The sequence below is a fragment of the Lactuca serriola genome, chromosome 2 (genome assembly GCF_051521515.1).
Source record: "Lactuca serriola cultivar US96UC23 chromosome 2, Lser_US96UC23_V15, whole genome shotgun sequence".
In the NCBI taxonomy this organism is placed as follows: domain Eukaryota; kingdom Viridiplantae; phylum Streptophyta; class Magnoliopsida; order Asterales; family Asteraceae; genus Lactuca; species Lactuca serriola.
Window position 1 is genome coordinate 97,804,825 of NC_136409.1, and position 19,500 is coordinate 97,824,324.

Genomic DNA, 19,500 nt, shown 5'->3' on the forward strand with positions numbered 1-19,500 from the left:
GGAACTTGCTCCGGATTCAGCTTCGTCTGGAGCTCTAACTCAATTTCCCATTCTCGGGCCTTCTCCACCATATCATTCAGGGTCTTGCACCCCGAAAAGCTCACAAACTCACGGATGTCATCAGCATGGAATGATACCTCATATTCTTCATCTCCTCATCCACAGCGTACTGCGGAACCAATAGCGTCCTCTCTCTGAACTTGGCGGTGATCTCCGCCACAGTCTCTGTCGTCTACTAAAGATCCTGAAACTCCCTCACCAATCATTGCACCTCAATGGCTGGTGCAAACTCCGGATCAAACCTCTGCAAAAACTCCTCCTAAGTCATCTCAGCCACGCTCGTTGATCCCACCTTGTGGGGAATCTCCTCCCACCAATCTTGCACCCGATCCCTCAGCATACAAGACGTGAACCACACCTTTGCCTCCTCGGGAAAAAAGCTCGTGTGTTGGGCATTCTCCATGTATGCCACCCATCTTCGGCTAGTGATGGGGTCCCTAACCCCAAGAACTCAGGTGCACCACACGCTTTGAACTCTTGAAATGAGGTAGTTCGAGTCCCAATCTGACCCGCAACAATCTCGGCTCGAAAGAACCTAAGCCACTCCTCCATAATCCCCATGACCCCCTCCTTGACGGTACCGAAGATCACCGGGGTAGCGTCAAGGATGCCACGAGTAACCTCATCCACAATGAGATCGCGCAACCTCTCATCAATGGGCTCTGCACCAGAGCCTGAACCTGATGCTGATCCTGAACCCGAACCTTGCGTAATCATCACCATTCTCAATTGAAAATACAACATAAATAAAAAAAATTGATAAGGAAGTTCGAAGGGGGTTCATCCTCACCGAACTCCTTAAAGCTTCCAGGTATGTCCTTGTTTTGAGTATAGGTCTTGTGCTTTCAGTAGTACGGGCCCAATACTACCTCCCACACCTATTTGTACCTTCCCCAAGACCATACATGATACCTCTAATTCACCCAACCACCAAAACATGACCCACATAACACAGCATAAACTCAGGTCCCAGATTATCCTAGGATTTCTCAAACCCTTACCGAACCAGAAACCTAAATCAGTCATAGCAGGTTTCCCTATACATGAAAGTTATACACAATTAGAAACACATAGATTGTCAAATAAAGCTCCTACCCTAAACCACAACCAAAAAAGGAATAGGAATAAGGCAGAATCCATCATTCTTGGGCTATACAATCCTAGACATATACAACTTTGAAAGCACACACTTAGCAAATAACCAATTCAACATCAATTTCCAAGAATATATCAATAGCATGGCTTAATACATTCGGAACACTTACTTGAGCTCGACCGATTACGTGCATTGCACTCTCCCCCTTTTTCTTAAGAAAACCGTTTTTAGAAAAAGTAAACTTTCCTTTCTTTTGAAAAAGGGTTTACCATTTCCTCGGTTTGAGTTCTGATACACCCGGGGGTGTGCCCGAATCTCTCAAACCAAGGCTCTAATACCAACTTGTAACAGCCCAAAAATCTAGATAAAATTTATCATTTGATATTTAGAAATCATGATCACATTTGTCTTCCTAAACTTCATTACATAACTTATGTCCATAAAATCAGAGTAACTAAAACAAGAAATGCGGAATATTGGAGAGTGCCTGTTGCGCCATCAATCCAGGCCCTTACCCTTGGATCCCGAAGTACCGGAAACACCCAAAAAACTATAAGCTAATGCTAAGTGAGTTCCCTAAAATACACAAACAAATAACCACATAATTCCATGCAACATACATATAGGATTTCCATGGTCTTCATCTAGAATGCCATGGGCTACCCCCATGGTCCTATAACCGTGGGCCATGGACTGGTCTTTACCAATTGCCATGGGCTCCCCCCATGGTATTCACATAATTCATAACACATCAAATAACAAGTCCATTGAACAATTAACTCTTAAAAGTTCATATCAAGTAATGGTCCAGCCTTGGCACATTCGACCCATTGGTATAGTGAGGAGACTCACCTCAATCTGCTGAAACAATAGTTACTCGACTACCAGTCAAAAACCACACACTGAACAATTATACAAATGACCTAGTTAGGATTATGACATAACCTAGAAAAGTCCCAAACTCCTAAGTACAAGAACCCTCCATGATGGCCCAAAGTCTTTCCTTCACTAATGGGCCTAACATCCAAGTCCAAACTATAGTGGGCCACAAGGCCCAAAAGATCAAATCATGCCAATCTTTGGTCCAACAATAAAATTCAGACCCACAATACCAATAGTCCAGGCCCAAAAAATTAGAGCCCAAAGTCTCAAAAACCCACTGCAGGCCCAAGGCTCACTGAGAGCGTATGCCCAACGTACCTCTACAGTACGCTTAGCGTACTGTGCTCAAGGGCAGTACGCGCATCGTATACGGCAGTACGCCCAACGTACAAGCTGCCCTGCATCCTACTCCTTTAAGTGCTTAATACTTGAGATTTACACGTCTAAATCTAGATCTAAGTCTTAAGAAGTCCTATGGTATAAAGTTGGCAACTTTATTCCATTGCATGGTGTGACAATCCGAAATTTCTATTTGTACAAACCCTTTAGTCAAGCACTTCAAATAAAAGTCAAACTCATTTCTACTAACCTTTAGCTCGGTTTAAAGTCCGTTTGGGTGTTTTTAATATTAATTCGTCAAACGAACAAATAAAAGGAAGTACCTTCTAGGATTAATGTGGAGCAATTGAGCATTTAACACCATAACATGGTGTTTAAGGCCAAACTTTGGGAGTTTGGGCTGTAAACTCCACTTAGGTCGTGAACTCATGCTTAAGGCATGATTTTACTCCTTTCCTCCCTCATTTTTCACTTCCAAGTTCAAGAACATCAACTTTTCTCTCAAGTATCATAAGACCTTCCTTCCAATCTTCCAAAAATGTAAGTGTTTCTTCTCTTGATTTGTTGTTACAACACTTCATCTAGTTGTTATACATGATTTCATCCATGAAATCTTCTCTTTTCTTAGATCTTCAAGTGTTCTTCAAAACACCAAGAACACACACTAGTGTACTTGGACCTTAAACACTCTTACAAGCTTCCTATAAGTAAGTACACTCCTCTTAGCTAGTTATATGCTTAGATTAGTTGTTAAACCCTTGAAAAACACCAAGAATGCTCCAGAACACATGGGTTTATGGCCAAGGCAATCTCCATGGGCCGTAAACACCATAAGGTGGTGCATATGTGCCACCATTACCTCCCAAGGCTTGGTTATTGGACTAGAACCCTTCATACTTGAGCTATAGACCTTAAACTACAAAATTGTGGGAGTTACCATGGGTTTACGGCCGTAAACCCACTAGGGCCGTAAACCCTAGGCCGTAAACTCCATAGGGTTTGGTCCTTGGGCCGTAAACTCTAAAGCAAGGCCTTACACCCCTTTGATGCAACCCTATGACCCTCTAACACTTAGACCAAGGTGTTTTCCATGTTGTAGGGTGTTTATACTTACTTAATTGGTGTTATAATCACTAATTGGATACATATATATATGTCTTTATATGTTAAATAGGATCATTGTGTGTGTTCAAGTCTTCACTTGACACCTAGCACCTTGTCCAACACTTCAATCCAAACCACTCACTACAGGTGAGTTCATACCCCTTAATCAACCTTTTAAATGTTTTTAAATGCTTTTATGGGGGATACAAGTTGAATCAAACTAATTATAATATCAATCACATGTAATTTATAACTTGCAAACAAATGGATTTTCTATACTTTAAACTGCTTTGTCAACAAAACTACTTCGAAATGTTTATTAAACTCTTTTACATGTTAGACTGGTTATAAAACTTATTCTTAAATACCAAATCTTTACTTTCATTTATTTAAACTTATATATTGCCAAATCATGTCTAATGCATATATATTTATATAAATAAGGTTTGAAGGACTTAGGACTGACAACTCACTTTATTTCTTGTTCCTTGTTTGGTTGTGGACTTAGAGTACCTTGTTGTCTGTCCGAGTTTCGTTTGATCCTTAGTTATATATTATATACATATATGTGTAGATATAGAGTTTCTACTTCAGTTCCAACACTTTGGGTAGCAAAGGTGTATATACTTACTAAGTCATTTATACAACATTACTAGTAAACTATAATAGGTATAGTTTAGAAGCACACTACTTACTATTTCTAATACAATGAAACATACAAAGAGTCAGTTCATACATGAGTCAATACATACACTACACTATACAACTGAACATACCATAATGAGAGTCAGAGAGGACATACTCCACACTAGGAAGAGAGAACATACACTAGTACATACTATTCATACACACTAAATACAATACTAAAGAACATACTATGATGAGAATCAAGGAGGACATTCACTATACTAGTACATACAATACATACACACTATAACATGTGAGGCACTACTTCGGGGCATGGCATTTCTGTCATGGCTCGACTTGTAACCAGAGTCTTCTGAAAGGAGAGCGTGAATTCGTGTATAGATATATACTGGACTGACCGTCCTACACCTTGTTGCTAGCTACAGTGGGACCTGCAGGTCTTCGGGTGATGAATGTCATACCATCTCGACGTCTTCGAGTGTCGTGTTTTACTAAGGTCGATCAAGTATGGTTACAATTATATCACATTATACCTTAATTAACAATTGGTTTAAGGTAGTTAGTACACCCTCAATACTCAATCATTTTCATGCAAACAACGACACTAAAATACTTATGAACTCACCAGCTTTTATGCTGATAAACTCTTTCAAAATAACTTGTATTCTCAGGTCATCAGTAGACAGGTACCGAGGCCAGTTTTTGAGAAGATGGAGCATACTTCCAGACTCATCTTTTATTTTGATTTATATTTTTGGTGTCTATAAACTGTACAGAACACACTTGTATTAAAATACATTATTAATGCAATGGATGATGTTTTTTGCTTGTTTACTATTATTCTGTGTTGTGATACTGTACATGACATCCTTCGCCCCGGAACGTTTCCTCCATTCCGGTTTTGGGGCGTGGCAGATTGGTATCAGAGCATCGTTTATAGTGAATTGAGTATATCAACCCATAAAACATATACTAACTATAAACACAATGGGATTAAAATACTCTGACCAAGAGTTTATACATTTAAATAATAAAACATTTAACTAAGTATACATACCTGCATTCATACTAAAATCAGTGTCACTAGGACAGAACAAAAGTATTACGATTGTTGAATATCACAAGTAGGCTCGGGGATGTATGGTCAATCCTGGGAATAGCATAGCCTAATCAACTATGCTGGTCCGAGAAGTGATTCTCATAGGCATAAGAATGGTTGTGATATGGCAACAAGTCTAAAAACTTACCAACACTACTACAATGATAACATTTGAACGTAACATAAACCTAAAATACTATAGGAGTATTTTGTGTTACTATAGTTATTTGATTGAGAACTAAAAAGGTCTTTATGATGGGTTTTAGCCATAAGAACATCCTATGTGCTCATGCAAACCCTAATGCTTGGATCTAGGTTTCTCTATTGTACATGCAATTCGTCCAAGACTTTAAACCCTAGATCTAGCATACAATTAATCATATTAACATATGAATGGGGTTTAGATCTTACCTTGATTGTTGTGTAGCAATAACAATCTCAAATCCTCCTTATAATGGCTTAAGAAAGCCTAGAGTCACAAATGTCACTCCTCTAATGGCTCACAAACACCAAGAGCAAGAGGATGAAGAATGATAAGAGAGGAGGCACCCAAAAAACGTGTGGAAACCCTAAGGGATTAGTTGGCCACGTTTTTAGTGCCCTAGGGGTCCTTAAATAGTGAGGCTATTAGGGTTATCTAACAAGGAAACCCTAACTTAACTGCTTAGGCCCTAAGCAACCCATGGCTCCCTCCTTAGAGGCCTTGGACGATTTCTGATGGGTTTCCCCATAGAATTCGTCCGCTCTATCCTCTATGGAGTCTATTAGCCCAATATTCAACTATCACACAATTGACAGTTCTAGTCCCCTTTATTTAATTAATGTCTTTTAGCCACAAAATTAATTCTTATTTATTCTTGACTAATATTAATTAAACAATATGATTTCTCCTTTAATATATTATTCTCATAATATATTAATATATCATAATTAATCCTCTCTCTCCATAATTCATCCTATCAAGTTGCTTTGGTGAAGGCAACCCAAAAGGACCATGCACCATCGGGTTAAGTACATACCAAAATAGTTATGGACTTAGACACTAATCCAACACTTTATTGGTAGGTCAATAGTTGCTAAGTGGATAATATAATGTTATATGTATCTAGGATGTCATAGACTTAGAATCTGTGATCTTTGCTTGATTCCCTGTTCCTTGTTTGGTTGTGGGTTTAGAGTTAGGGTCACTTATTCGAAGGTCTATCCTATTTTGAATACATATAACTGGTATGCACTATGCAAGTATTGCAGTAACTGATAAAGATTATAGTATAATTATCTTAAGTAGTGCGTCTATATATATAAGATTCTTATACCCCTTTTCTCGTGTAGATATCATGGTTGGATTCCATCCTCCTGGCGACCTGTACTTCCCAAATCAAGGCAATGTTGGATGGCTTGACTATGAGCTGGAAAATGATCATCAAATCCATTTGGATGATCACCTCGCAGAAGGCTTTTTTGATGGTTCCGACTTCGATCCTGAAGTCAACAACCTACCCCAAGAGGGTCAAGCTCCAAATCTCAATCCCCGACCCGCATTTCAAGGTCCCCACACCCTTGTGGGCAACAAGCTTGAATCGCTGGAGTGATGAACAGGGTCAACCTTTACCCTACAATGGGGACCGAAGCTTTTACAACATAAGCAGGGGTGGCTCAGCTGACTGAGTCCTGCCCGTCATGGTCCATAGGATTGCTCGGAATGTCGAGCAAGGTCGAGCAGCCATCAACCGAATCATGGAAATTGATGCCAACTCTGGTGTCAACACGGTCCGCATTCGCCATCTCGAAGAGGCTATGGAAAGGACCATGAGAACCAATGAGACTCTGCAGCAACAGTTGGCTGCCTCCCGAGCTGAAGTCATAGAACTTCGAGTTCGCCAAAGGGCTCATGAGCGACACCTTCAAGAAGTGGTCCGTCAACTGGCTGATCTGAGGGTTCGCCCGAGGAATTCCCATCGCTGGTAGAAGATGTTTAGTACATCTCTTCTTTTGATTTAAGGAATAGCCTTTCCTAGCTATACTCTATGAAGCACTTGTCTGTAAAATATTCCTAATTTCCAAGTACTTTAACTAGGAATCTAAAAATTGTCAACCTTTTTCCATTATGGTATGATGTAAGACCTACTGTTAGGTCATTTTCCCCCGAACTTGTTACATCAATAATACCAGTAATATTGACAATTATCTAATCTATTGGAAAAAAATCTGTACTCTTGTGTTTCTCTACTCATCTACTGTACCTCTATTTCAAAACATACACTCATTCAACTATAGGACTATGGCGATTTAGCCCATGGATCACTCTCACTATGCTTACAATTGATTCTAACTATCATGTTTATCCTTTTTTTAACTTATAGTTGAGAGATGCCTCCTCGAAAGTCGGCAAGGCGTAATCCTCTGATTACTCCAACTCCAATACCACCACCTCCTCCGCAATTAGATGCATCAGCTCTAAATGATGCAGTAGCCGCGGATGTGGCAACATCCATGGCTCAATATCACTCCACTGGTGCCAGTGGGGGTGGAACCCCTATTAACTCTACTCAAGGTGAAATCCTTGTGCGCTCAAGAGAGTGCTCCTACAAGGACTTCACTAACTGGAAGCCAAAGCCCTTCAAAGGGACTGGCGGAGTCATTGCCCTCTCACAATGGTTCAAAAAGACGGAGTCGATCTTCGAGATTTGCTCCTGTCCTGCAGCGAGCAAGGTCAAGTTTGCTACTTGCACCTTCGAAGAAAAGCCCTAATATGGTGGAATAGCCATGTCAAATCACTAACTCTTGTAGTGGCTAACGACTTGGGCTGGGAAACTATGAAAGACCTCATGATCGAGGAATACTGCCCAAGGGGCAAAATCCAGAAATTGGAACAGAAGCTGTGGAGCCTAACCATGAAGGGCTCTGACATAGTTTCTTATACCGCCAGATTCAGCAAGTTGGTGGCCCTCTGTCCCAACATGGTTCCCACAGAGGGAAAGAAGATAGAGAGGTATATCTGGGGGTTGTTGCCTCCAGTTTAGGGGAATGTTTTAGCTTCAAACCCCACTACCTTTGATAGTGCCAAGCGATTGGCACAACGTCTTATTGACCATGGGGTTTGTACCCCGTCTTCAACAACAACCCTGGCCATCTCCGAACCTTCCCAACCCGCTGAAAACAAGCGAAAGTTCTGGGATGACAAGAAGAAACAAAAAGCTGCCAAAAAGCAGCAGATTGTGGCGGTTCATGCCGCGATAGCACCGGTCGCTGCTACTCCGACAAAGCAGTATGTTGGGAGCATGCCAAAGTGCAAAAAATGCAGCTTCCATAACAATGGACCCTGCCAAGAATTGCAGTGTTCCAACTGCAACAAGAAGGGACACACTGTCCGCTTCTACAGTGCCCCGGCAAGGCCGATCAACCAGGTCCCAAGATCTAGTGTGACCCAGTCTTGTTATGGATGTGGCGAAGTGGGCCACTACAAAAGGGACTGCCCCAAGGCAGGAAACACTGGTGGAGCGGGAAGAGTTTTGGCTATTGGCCACAAGGAAGCAGTTGCTGACCCACCGGTGGTGACTGGTACGTTTCTCCTTGAAAACTCTTATACATGCATACTATTTGATAGCAGAGCGGAGAGAAGCTTAGTTAACCAAAAATTTGCACGCTTACTTAAATAACAACCATGCGCACTTAAAGAACCATTTACTGTAGAAATGGGTAACGGGAAGACTGAGAGCACTAGTAGTATATACATAGGATGCACTCTAACTGTAGATAGCCATTCATTTCCAATCGACCTCATGCCGGTTTCAATTAAAAGTTTTGACATCATCATCGACATGGATTGGTTGTGTCTACACTGTGCCGACATCATGTGTTACGAAAAGGCTGTTCGCCTTAATCTTCCATCTAACGAAACTCTTATTATCTATGGCGACAAACCCGACACAAGCCTTAGCATCATCTCAAGTATTCAAACTCAAAAGTACCTATGTAAGGAATATCATGCATTCCTTGCACATGTTGTTGATACGAACCAAGAAACCAAAGACCTGAAAAACATCCCCATAATATGCGACTTTCCCGACATCTTCCCAGAAGAACTACCTGGGTTACCTCCGCAACGACAAGTCGAGTTCAGAATCGACTTAGTTCCAGGAGCTACCCCAGTAGCCAAGTCACCCTATTGCCTAGCACCAGCTGAGATGCAGGACTATCCGGTCAACTCAATGAACTGCTCACCAAGGGATTTATTAGACCAAGCTTCTCACCCTGGGGAGCACCAGTCTTGTTCGTCAAGAAGAAAGACAGATCGTTTCGTATGTGCATAGACTACAGGGAGCTCAATAAGCTAACGGTTAAAAATCGTTACCCTTTGCCTCGCATAGACGATTTGTTTGACCAACTACAAGGGGCGTCTTACTTTTCAAAGATTGATCTGAGGTCCGGGTATCACCAGTAGCGAGTGTTAGAGGAGGATGTCCTGAAGACAGCCTTCCGAACTCGTTACGAACACTATGAGTTTGTTGTGATTCCATTCGGATTGACAAATGTGCCTGTAGTGTTTATGGACTTAATGAATCGGGTATGTCGTCCTTACTTGGATCAGTTCGTTATCGTCTTCATCGATGACATACTTATCTACTCTCGAAGTGAGGAGGAACATAGTGATCATCTGCGCCAAGTCCTAGGAACCCTGCGAACATAGAAGCTCTACACAAAGTTCTCTAAATGCGAATTTTTAATCCGAAGGGTTGAATTCTTAGGACATGTGGTTAGTAAAGAAGGAATCCACGTGGACCCTTCCAAAATTAAATCCATTGAGAACTGGTCAGCACCGAAGACGCCTATCAAAATTTGTCAATTTCTAGGCCTCGCTGGCTACTACCGCAGATTCATACATAACTTCTCCCGAATTGCGAAACCTCTTACAACACTGACCTAGAAAGGCGTGGCTTTTCACTGGGAAGAGAAACAAGTGAAGGCATTCCAAATGCTAAAACAAGCCTTGTGCACCGCGCCGATATTATCCCTCCCCAAAGGGATAGAAGACTTCGTAGTGTATTGCGATGCATCAAACCAAGGACTTGGTTGTGTTCTGATGCAACGAGGTAAGGTCATCACCTATGCCTCAAGATAGCTTAAGACTCACGAGGTCAACTACACCACACATGATCTTGAGTTAGGAGTGGTTGTGTTTGCTCTAAAGATCTGGAGACACTATCTGTATGGTATAAAAAGCATGATCTTTACAGACCACAAAGCTTGCAACACATATTCAACCAGAAGGAACTCAATATGAGGCAACGACGGTGGGTTGAACTACTCAATGACTCCGGGTAAATCCAATGTAGTAGCAGACACCCTAAGTCGGAAAAAATATTCTGATCGAAGAGTCAAGTCACTGACTATGACTATCCATTCGCATCTGTCCACACAAAATTAAGGAGGCTCAGCTCGAAGCCTTGAAACCTGAAAACGTGGTAGGTGAATCCCTGCGAGGGATGGAGAAGAATCTGGAAGTCAAGGGTGGCGGAGTGTTGTATCTCATGGACCGAATCTAGACACCGGAACACGGTGGCTACAGAGACTTGGTCATGACCAAAGTGCACAACACTATATATTTTGTCCACCCGGGTTCAGATAAGATGTATTTGGATCTTAAAACGCTATACTGGTGGCCTAACATGAAAGCAGAGATTGCTACCTTCGTGAGTAAATTCCTTACTTGCGCAAAGGTTAAGGTCGAATACCAGAAAGCATCAGGTTTACTCCAACAACCGAAGATACCGGAGTGGAAATGGGAGCGGATTACTATGGACTTCATAACCAAGTTACCCAAGACATCGGGTGGACTTGATACCAGTTGGGTCATCGTCGATAGATCGACCAAATCCGCGCCTTTCTTACCAATCAAAGAGACTGACAAGATGGAGAAGCTTACAAGAACTTACATTAGGGAAATCGTACGACTGCATGGTGTCCCTATATCCATTATCTCCGATAGAGATAGTAGGTTCACTTCAAGGTTTTGGCAGTCGTTACAAAGTTCCCTAGGGATGAGGCTGGACATGAGTACAACCTACCACCCACAGACCGACGGACAAAGTGAGAGAACTATCCAAACACTAGAGGATATGTTGAGAGCCTATGTGATCGACTTTGGGAAAGCATGGGATACCCATTTTCCCCTTGTTGAGTTCTCTTATAACAATAGTTATCACACGAGCATAAAGGCTGCTCCATTTGAAGCCCTCTATGGCAGAAAGTGCAGATCCCCTCAGTGTTGGGCTGAGGTGGGTGACACACAGTTAGCTAAAGGACGAGTTCCTGACAACACTCTTACAGGTCCGGAGATCATTCGGGAAATAACAGAGAAGATCGTTCAGATTCGTGAACGATTGAAAGCCTCTAGAGATCGACAGAAAAGCTACGCAGACAAACGAAGGAAACCGTTAGAGTTCCAGGTGGGAGACCGCGTTCTTTTGAAAGTCTCACCCTGGAAGGGCTTGATACGCTTCGGAAAGCGTGGAAAGCTAAATCCAAGATACATAGGGCCTTTCGCGATTCTTTCCAGAATCGGCCCTGTAGCTTACAAACTCAATCTATCGCACGAACTCAGTAACGTACATTCTACATTCCACGTCTCGAACTTGAAAAAGTGTCTGTCCGACGAGACTCTCGTAATTCCACTCGACGAGATCGAGATCAACGACAGCCTCAACTTCGTGGAAGAACCTGTAGAGATCATGGACCGTGAGGTCAAATAAACGAAGCAAAGCCGCATCCTGATAGTGAAGGTTTGCTGGAACGCCAAGCGAGGACCGGAATTCACTTGGGAGCGCGAGGATCAAATGAAATTGAAATATCCTCATCTTTTCGCTTAATTACTTTTAACTACTTTATTGCTTAAACTCTAATTTCGGGACGAAATTCCCTCTAACGGGGGGATGATGTGACAACCCGAAATTTCTATTTGTACAAACCCTACAGTCAAGCACTTCAAATAAAAGTCAAACTCATTTCTGCTAACTTTTAGCTTGGTTTAAAGTCCGTTTGGGTGTTTTTAATATTAATTCGTCAAACGAAAAAATAAAAGGAAGTACCTTCTAGGATTAATGTGGAGCAGTTGAGCATTTAACACCATAACATGGTGTTTACGGCCAAACTTTGGGAGTTTGGGCCGTAAACTCCACTTAGGTCGTGAACTCATGCTTAAGGCATGAGTTTACTCCTTTCCTTCCTCATTTTTCACTTCCAAGTTCAAGAACATCAACTTTTCTCTCAAGTATCATAAGACCTTCCTTCCAATCTTCCAAAAATGTAAGTGTTTCTTCTCTTGATTTGTTGTTACAACACTTCATCTAGTTGTTATACATGATTTCATCCATGAAATCTTCTCTTTTCTTAGATCTTCAAGTGTTCTTCAAAACACCAAGAACACACACTAGTGTACTTGGACCTTAAACACTCTTACAAGCTTCCTATAAGTAAGTACACTCCTCTTAGCTAGTTATATGCTTAGATTAGTTGTTAAACCCTTGAAAAACACCAAGAATGCTCCAGAACACATGGGTTTATGGCCAAGGCAATCTCCTTGGGCCGTAAACACCATAAGGTGGTGCATATGCGCCACCATTACCTCCCAAGGCTTGGTTATTGGACTAGAACCCTTCATACTTGAGCTATAGACCTTAAACTACAAAATAGTGGGAGTTACCATGGGTTTACGGCCGTAAACCCACTAGGGCTGTAAACTCCATAGGGTTTGGTCCTTGGGCCGTAAACTCTAAAGCAAGGCCTTACACCCCTTTGATGCAACCCTATGACCCTCTAACACTTAGACCAAGGTGTTTTCCATGTTGTAGGGTGTTTATACTTGCTTAATTGGTGTTATAATCACTAATTGGATACATACATATATATATATATATATATATATATATATATATATATATATATATGTCTTTATATGTTAAATAGGATCATTGTGTGTGTTCAAGTCTTCACTTGACACCTAGCACCTTGTCCAACACTTCAATCCAAACCACTCACTACAGGTGAGTTCATACCCCTTAATCAACCTTTTAAATGTTTTTAAATGCTTTTATGGGGGGATACAAGTTGAATCAAACTAATTATAATATCAATCACATGTGATTTATAACTTGCAAACAAATGGATTTTCTATACTTTAAACTGCTTTGTCAACAAAACTACTTCGAAATGTTTATTAAACTCTTTTACATGTTAGACTGGTTATAAAACTTATTCTTAAATACCAAATCTTTACTTTCATTTCTTTAAACTTATATATTGCCAAATCATGTCTAATGCATATATAGTTATATAAATAAGGTTTGAAGGACTTAGGACTGACAACTCGCTTTATTTCTTGTTCCTTGTTTGGTTGTGGACTTAGAGTACCTTGTTGTCTGTCCGAGTGTCGTTTGATCCTTAGTTATATATTATATACATATATGTGTAGATATAAAGTTTCTACTTCAGTTCCAACACTTTGGGTAGCAAAGGTGTATATACTTACCAAGTCATTTATACAACATTACTAGTAAACTATAATAGGTATAGTTTAGAAGCACACTACTTACTATTTCTAATACAATGAAACATACAAAGAGTCAGTTCATATATGAGTCAATACATACACTACACTATACAACTGAACATACCATAATGAGAGTCAGAGAGGACATACTCCACACTAGGAAGATAGAACATACACTAGTACATACTATTCATACACACTAAATACAATACTAAAGAATATACTATGATGAGAATCAAGGAGGACATTCACTATACTAGTACATACAATACATACACATTATAACATGTGAGGCACTACTTCGGGGCATGGCATTTATGTCATGGCTCGACTTGTAACCAGAGTCTTTTGAAAGGAGAGCGTGAATTCGTGTATAGATATATACTGGACTGACCGTCCTACACCTTGTTGCTAGCTACAGTGGGACCTGCAGGTCTTCGGGTGATGAATGTCATACCATCTCGACGTCTTCGAGTGTCGTGTTTTACTAAGGTCGATCAAGTATGGTTACATTTATATCACATTATACCTTAATTAACAATTGGTTTAAGGTAGTTAGTACAGCAGTAGTTACTATAGCATAATACTACAGTACTTCGTTATTTTCCCATTACATCTACTTTGTGATCTCCTCACTTTATCAGTAATGTAAGAACTATATTTTATTAAATGATAGTCACATTTAAGAGAAATACTCACTTTTACAAAGAACAAACATGTAGCACTTTATGCCTTGGTAGAAGGCTACTTTTAATAGAAAATATAGGTTTTTCTAAGAGTTGCAAACAATTACTACAAACATTTTTTTTTACAAACTTACACCCTCAATACTCACAATCATTTTCATGCAAACAACGACACTAAAATACTTATGAACTCACCAACCTTTATGCTGATAAACTCTTTCAAAATAACTTGTATTCTCAGGTCATCAGTAGACAGGTACCGAGGCCAGCTTTTGAGAAGATGGAGCATACTTCCAGACTTATCTTTTATTTTGATTCATATTTTTGGTGTCTATAAACTGTACAGAACACACTTGTATTAAAATAAATTATTAATGCAATGGATGATGTTGTTTGCTTGTTTACTATTATTCTGTGTTGTGATATTGTACATGACGTCCTCCGCCCCAGAACTTTTCCGTTGTTCCGGTTTTGGGGTGTGACACATGTCACATGGGATTCCAATACTTCATTTTTCCCATTAAAACCACTTTTAAGACCTTAAACTCATGCATGGTCTCAATACAACATTCAAGGTGACATTTTTATGCATTATACATGCTCAAGGAGCTTAGATCCAACATTTCTAGCCTCTGGAGTTGCGCAAACTCGCAAGAGGGGGTCCATGAACCAAAAATGGACTTCATAACAAACCCTAATTCAAAATAGCAAGCGAGATGGCAATGTCTAGACTTTTTACCTCTAGAAATTCTTCAAGATGGACTATGTGTAGGATCTAGAAGCTCAATAACATCCAAGGTTTTATCACCCTCTTCTCCTTCTTGAAAACCCACTAAAAATGGCCACCAAAACACTTTTAAGCTCAAGAATTACACTCTTATGCAAATATGGGGATTTGGGACGATAATAGACTATAGAGGTTGACTAGGGTAAGGTCCAAGCAACATAAAAATGTTTAAATAAGAGCCTTGCCCTAAAATTAGGGTTTTAGTCCTGAGCTACGTACGCCCCGCGTACGCGGTGCTCACCCGCTTCCAACTTTCCCCCAGTACGCTAAGTGTACACCTATGTACGCCTAACGTACGTAGGGACCCTTTTGCAAAGAAAAATTCATTCCAGGGGAAAAAGAGTAATTACCTGAACCTCGATCATTGCATGATAATATTTATGTTAATTATCTAGGTACCAGCAGCCCTTTATCTGAAGGTTGCTGTGAGTTTTCTAATGTTTATGTGCAAGATGAATTTGTATACAAAAAATTATTTGTCACATCAGAAGAGCTGGAAAAAGGAAAGCTTGGGGAAAAAGAAGAGAAATTAGTTGATGATAAAAAGTTGAACATAAATAACGTTGGAGAAGAGGAGGAGCTAAAATTTGTTGAGGAATAATCAGATAAAAAATTGAAAAGAAACAAACTTTTGGAAAAAGAAGAGGAGAAAGTGATGATTTTAGTTGAGAAGGTGTTGGAGGAGAAGTTGATTTTTGCAAAGGAAACATCAGGGAAAAATTATAAAATAAGGAAATTTGAAGAAACATCAGAGAACATTTCGGGAAAAAAAGAAGATCAAAAAACGAAAGAAGTTCAAAAATCTAAAAAACATATCTGAAGAAAATATGAAGTCTTTCCAGTTTGCTGAACAACTTCTAGATCCACCAATCTTGCCATATCTGGAGGGATCTGGAGCGACAAAGAAGAAAGTTAAGCTTCAGAGAAGTCCCAACCACTCCAACTAGTGAATATGGTTAGACAAAGTCGAGCCAACGACTTTAAAATGGGCAGTTTTCCGGGAGGCAACCCGATGAGTATTTTTAGTTTTTTATGCTTTCAATAAAGAGATGGTTGCAGTCCCAAACAAGCTTCGGGAAATTAGAGGATCGATAGAGTTGCTAAAATTAAATTTTTCGCCAACATCATCATCCAAATTAGAATTTCTGCAAACTTATCAGGTACATTCATTCCTAACTATACCCTTTTCTTTTTAAAATTTTTATTGATTTGTTCATTCATCTAGCATGAGGACAATGCATCATGTTAAGCTTGGGGAGGGGGTTAGTGTGAAAATTTGCATTTTTTGTTAAAAATTAAAAAAAAAATACTTTTTTATGTTAAAATTTTCAATTTTTATTTTTCTTTTTGTATTTTATTTTCTACATTGCATTTGCATATAAAATATATGAAAATCCAAAATATATTTTCCTTTTAATTTTTCTGTACTCATAAAAAAACTCAAAAATATTTTATTTCTAGTTATTTTATTTTTTATTTTCTGCATTTAAAAAAATAAAAAAAAAATTGGAAATTTTTTACACGAGATGAGCATATTATTTATATTCGACAACTCTATAAAATGATGTGACATCCCCATTTTCACGAACAGAAAAGACCGATTTTTTTTATGCTTTGTTTAAAAATCAGAGTAATATTTTAAATAAAAGTGTTGTCGAATTTGTCCCAAAACAATATATGATAAAGATTTATCAAAAACATTTCCATAGAAATGTATTTCATTAAAAAGACTCGGGATGTCATGTTCGATATAGATCATAAGCATAAACAATACAATAAAGGCCTTACTACATTATTCCGTATTTACAGGCCTAAAATCCATTAATCTCTCATCCCAAGACATCACATCTATGCTCATGCGCCACTACCTGTAATACAAGAAACTGAGTGGGTCAGGCTTGGGAGCCTGTGAGCACATAGGGTTTTTAACCCACAATAAATAAGTTTATTAACTTTATCAAACCAAACAAACCCGATTACCCGTTCCCGTTATCCTCACTTTACGTCCCTAAAACATCTAACACAAGGGACCTAGTCTAAGGACTATCATCGGGATGGATACTACTGCTAAGGGGATTCCTCAGCAATAAATGTCCTTAAGGCAACCATGTGGGGGATGGAGTACATCTGGTGAGCACACAGTTCAAATAAACACATAGTTCAAATAAACACCTACAGGTTGCGAGCCTGCTAGTGTTCCACTGGACTGTCTAGAATAGTTTGTGGTCGTCATCTATACTCCGCTAGATGACTAGATCATCAATAACATCTATAATGAGGCCTCTCATTATTTCATTTTATCACACAGCAACTAACACATCTACCAATGTTTTACATAAACATTTTCGTAGATATAAAATAAATATACAGTTTAAATCATTGAAAACATGTATAAAAATGTTCATACAGCATAGATAGCAAGTATTTAGATAATATGCACACATAGCATGTAATTTATATAAACTACTTCATATCTATGTGTAAGCTGAAAGTAACTATGCACTCAGTTGAAAGGTGGTGACTCAGCACTTGGACAACGCTTCGATACTCTCAAAACAATTTTCCTTCGATAAAACCTAGTACCAATACCACTAGGGTTTAGTCTAACGATAACCGCGACAAATTAATTAGTCTGACTATTATTATTATTATATAAGCGTTAATAACACTCAATATAACTCATAATAATAGCCCAAATAATTATTTTAAGGACCTAATAACATTCCTATAATTATTTGAAAGCTATATTAAAAATTGCATAAGCGTAGCTCACTTACAACGGATTTTAACGAAAACCGGAACTTTATTTGGAGCAGCGTTTCGAAACCGAAAGATTCTTTTTCTCGGGACTCTGGGAGCCTCGGGGCTTCCCTCGGAAGCTAGGGGTTTTATCTAGGGCTTAGGGGGGGTTTAGAGGAGCTAGAGAGAGAAACTAGTGAGAGAAAGAATGAATTTTGGTGTGAAAAACTCGGAAAGGCTCGCACCCTATTTATAGGCCGGAGGACCTCGGATTATGCTGGGCGTACCGAGGGTACGTTGGGCGTACTCCTCGGATAAGACCACCAGCTCGGACCCAGCTGTCTTCGTACGTCGGATGGATAAGGGTGAGGGTACGCGGGGCGTACCGACTTCGGACGCGGGACGTAAAGCGAAGGCTACGTGGCATGATCCGAAGCGAGGTCTGATCAGCGATGGAGGGTCCGGATGTTGCCACGTCATCTCAGTTTCGCAATTTTCCTTCTCGACTTCTAAAAATCATAACTTTATATCCACGCGAAGTTGGGAACGTACTCTACAACTCTCGTTTAGACTCCGTCGGCTAATTTTGACTCGATTTTAAATTTTATATTATTAACAGGCCGGGACAGGATTGGTCCGTTAAATCCTCATAACTTCTTCATCCGATGTCCGTTTTCGCCCATCTTTTTCTTGTTACGCTACTCTTAACGACATCTTCGATTCTCGTTCAGGTCGTGTCGGCTAAAAACCGCTCGATCTAATATTCAAATTTCGGGTTGTACACCGCTAATACGAAACTTCGAAAAATCATAACTTCTTCATACGAAGTCAGATTTGAGCGTTCTTTTTATCGATGTTCTTATTTTAACTTACTCTACGACTTTCGTTTAGATTGCTAAGGCTAAATCTTGCTCTATCGTAAATTCACTATTTACGCTTCCCGGTGTCGTGCTGGTTCCGTCGCGAAACTTCGACGGGTCATAACTTCTTCGTTATAACTCGGAGTTCGGCGTTCTTTATATGTACGGAAACCTTGTGACATATACTAAAACTTAGTTCAAATTATTTATTCTAATTAATCTTTTGTCGAAAAGTCGTTTTTGACACTTATTGCCTCTAAATTGACTAGCCCGGATCTGCGGGCGTTACAATTATCTCCCCTTTAGGATGATTACGTCCCTGAATCATCAACGAAACAGGGTCGTAATGACTCCATACGTCACCTCTTCATCCTAGGTAATAATTATAACTTCTACATTCCTTCAAGTTTATCTCTTAGACTCATTGACTGTAAGCAGTACTCGATCGTGCACCTGCTCTCTACCTCAGGCTAGACTCCAAATTATGACCTTCAAGTCACAATCTCGATCCTCACTGGATACGAACTTGAGATGAGTTCTTTTATTACTACTATGGATCGATGTGTCATATTCTAATGACCTATCATCGTATGTTGCAACCCTTAGACTTAGGTCTCTTAGGGTCATATTCCGGAATGGAATACGCCTTCCT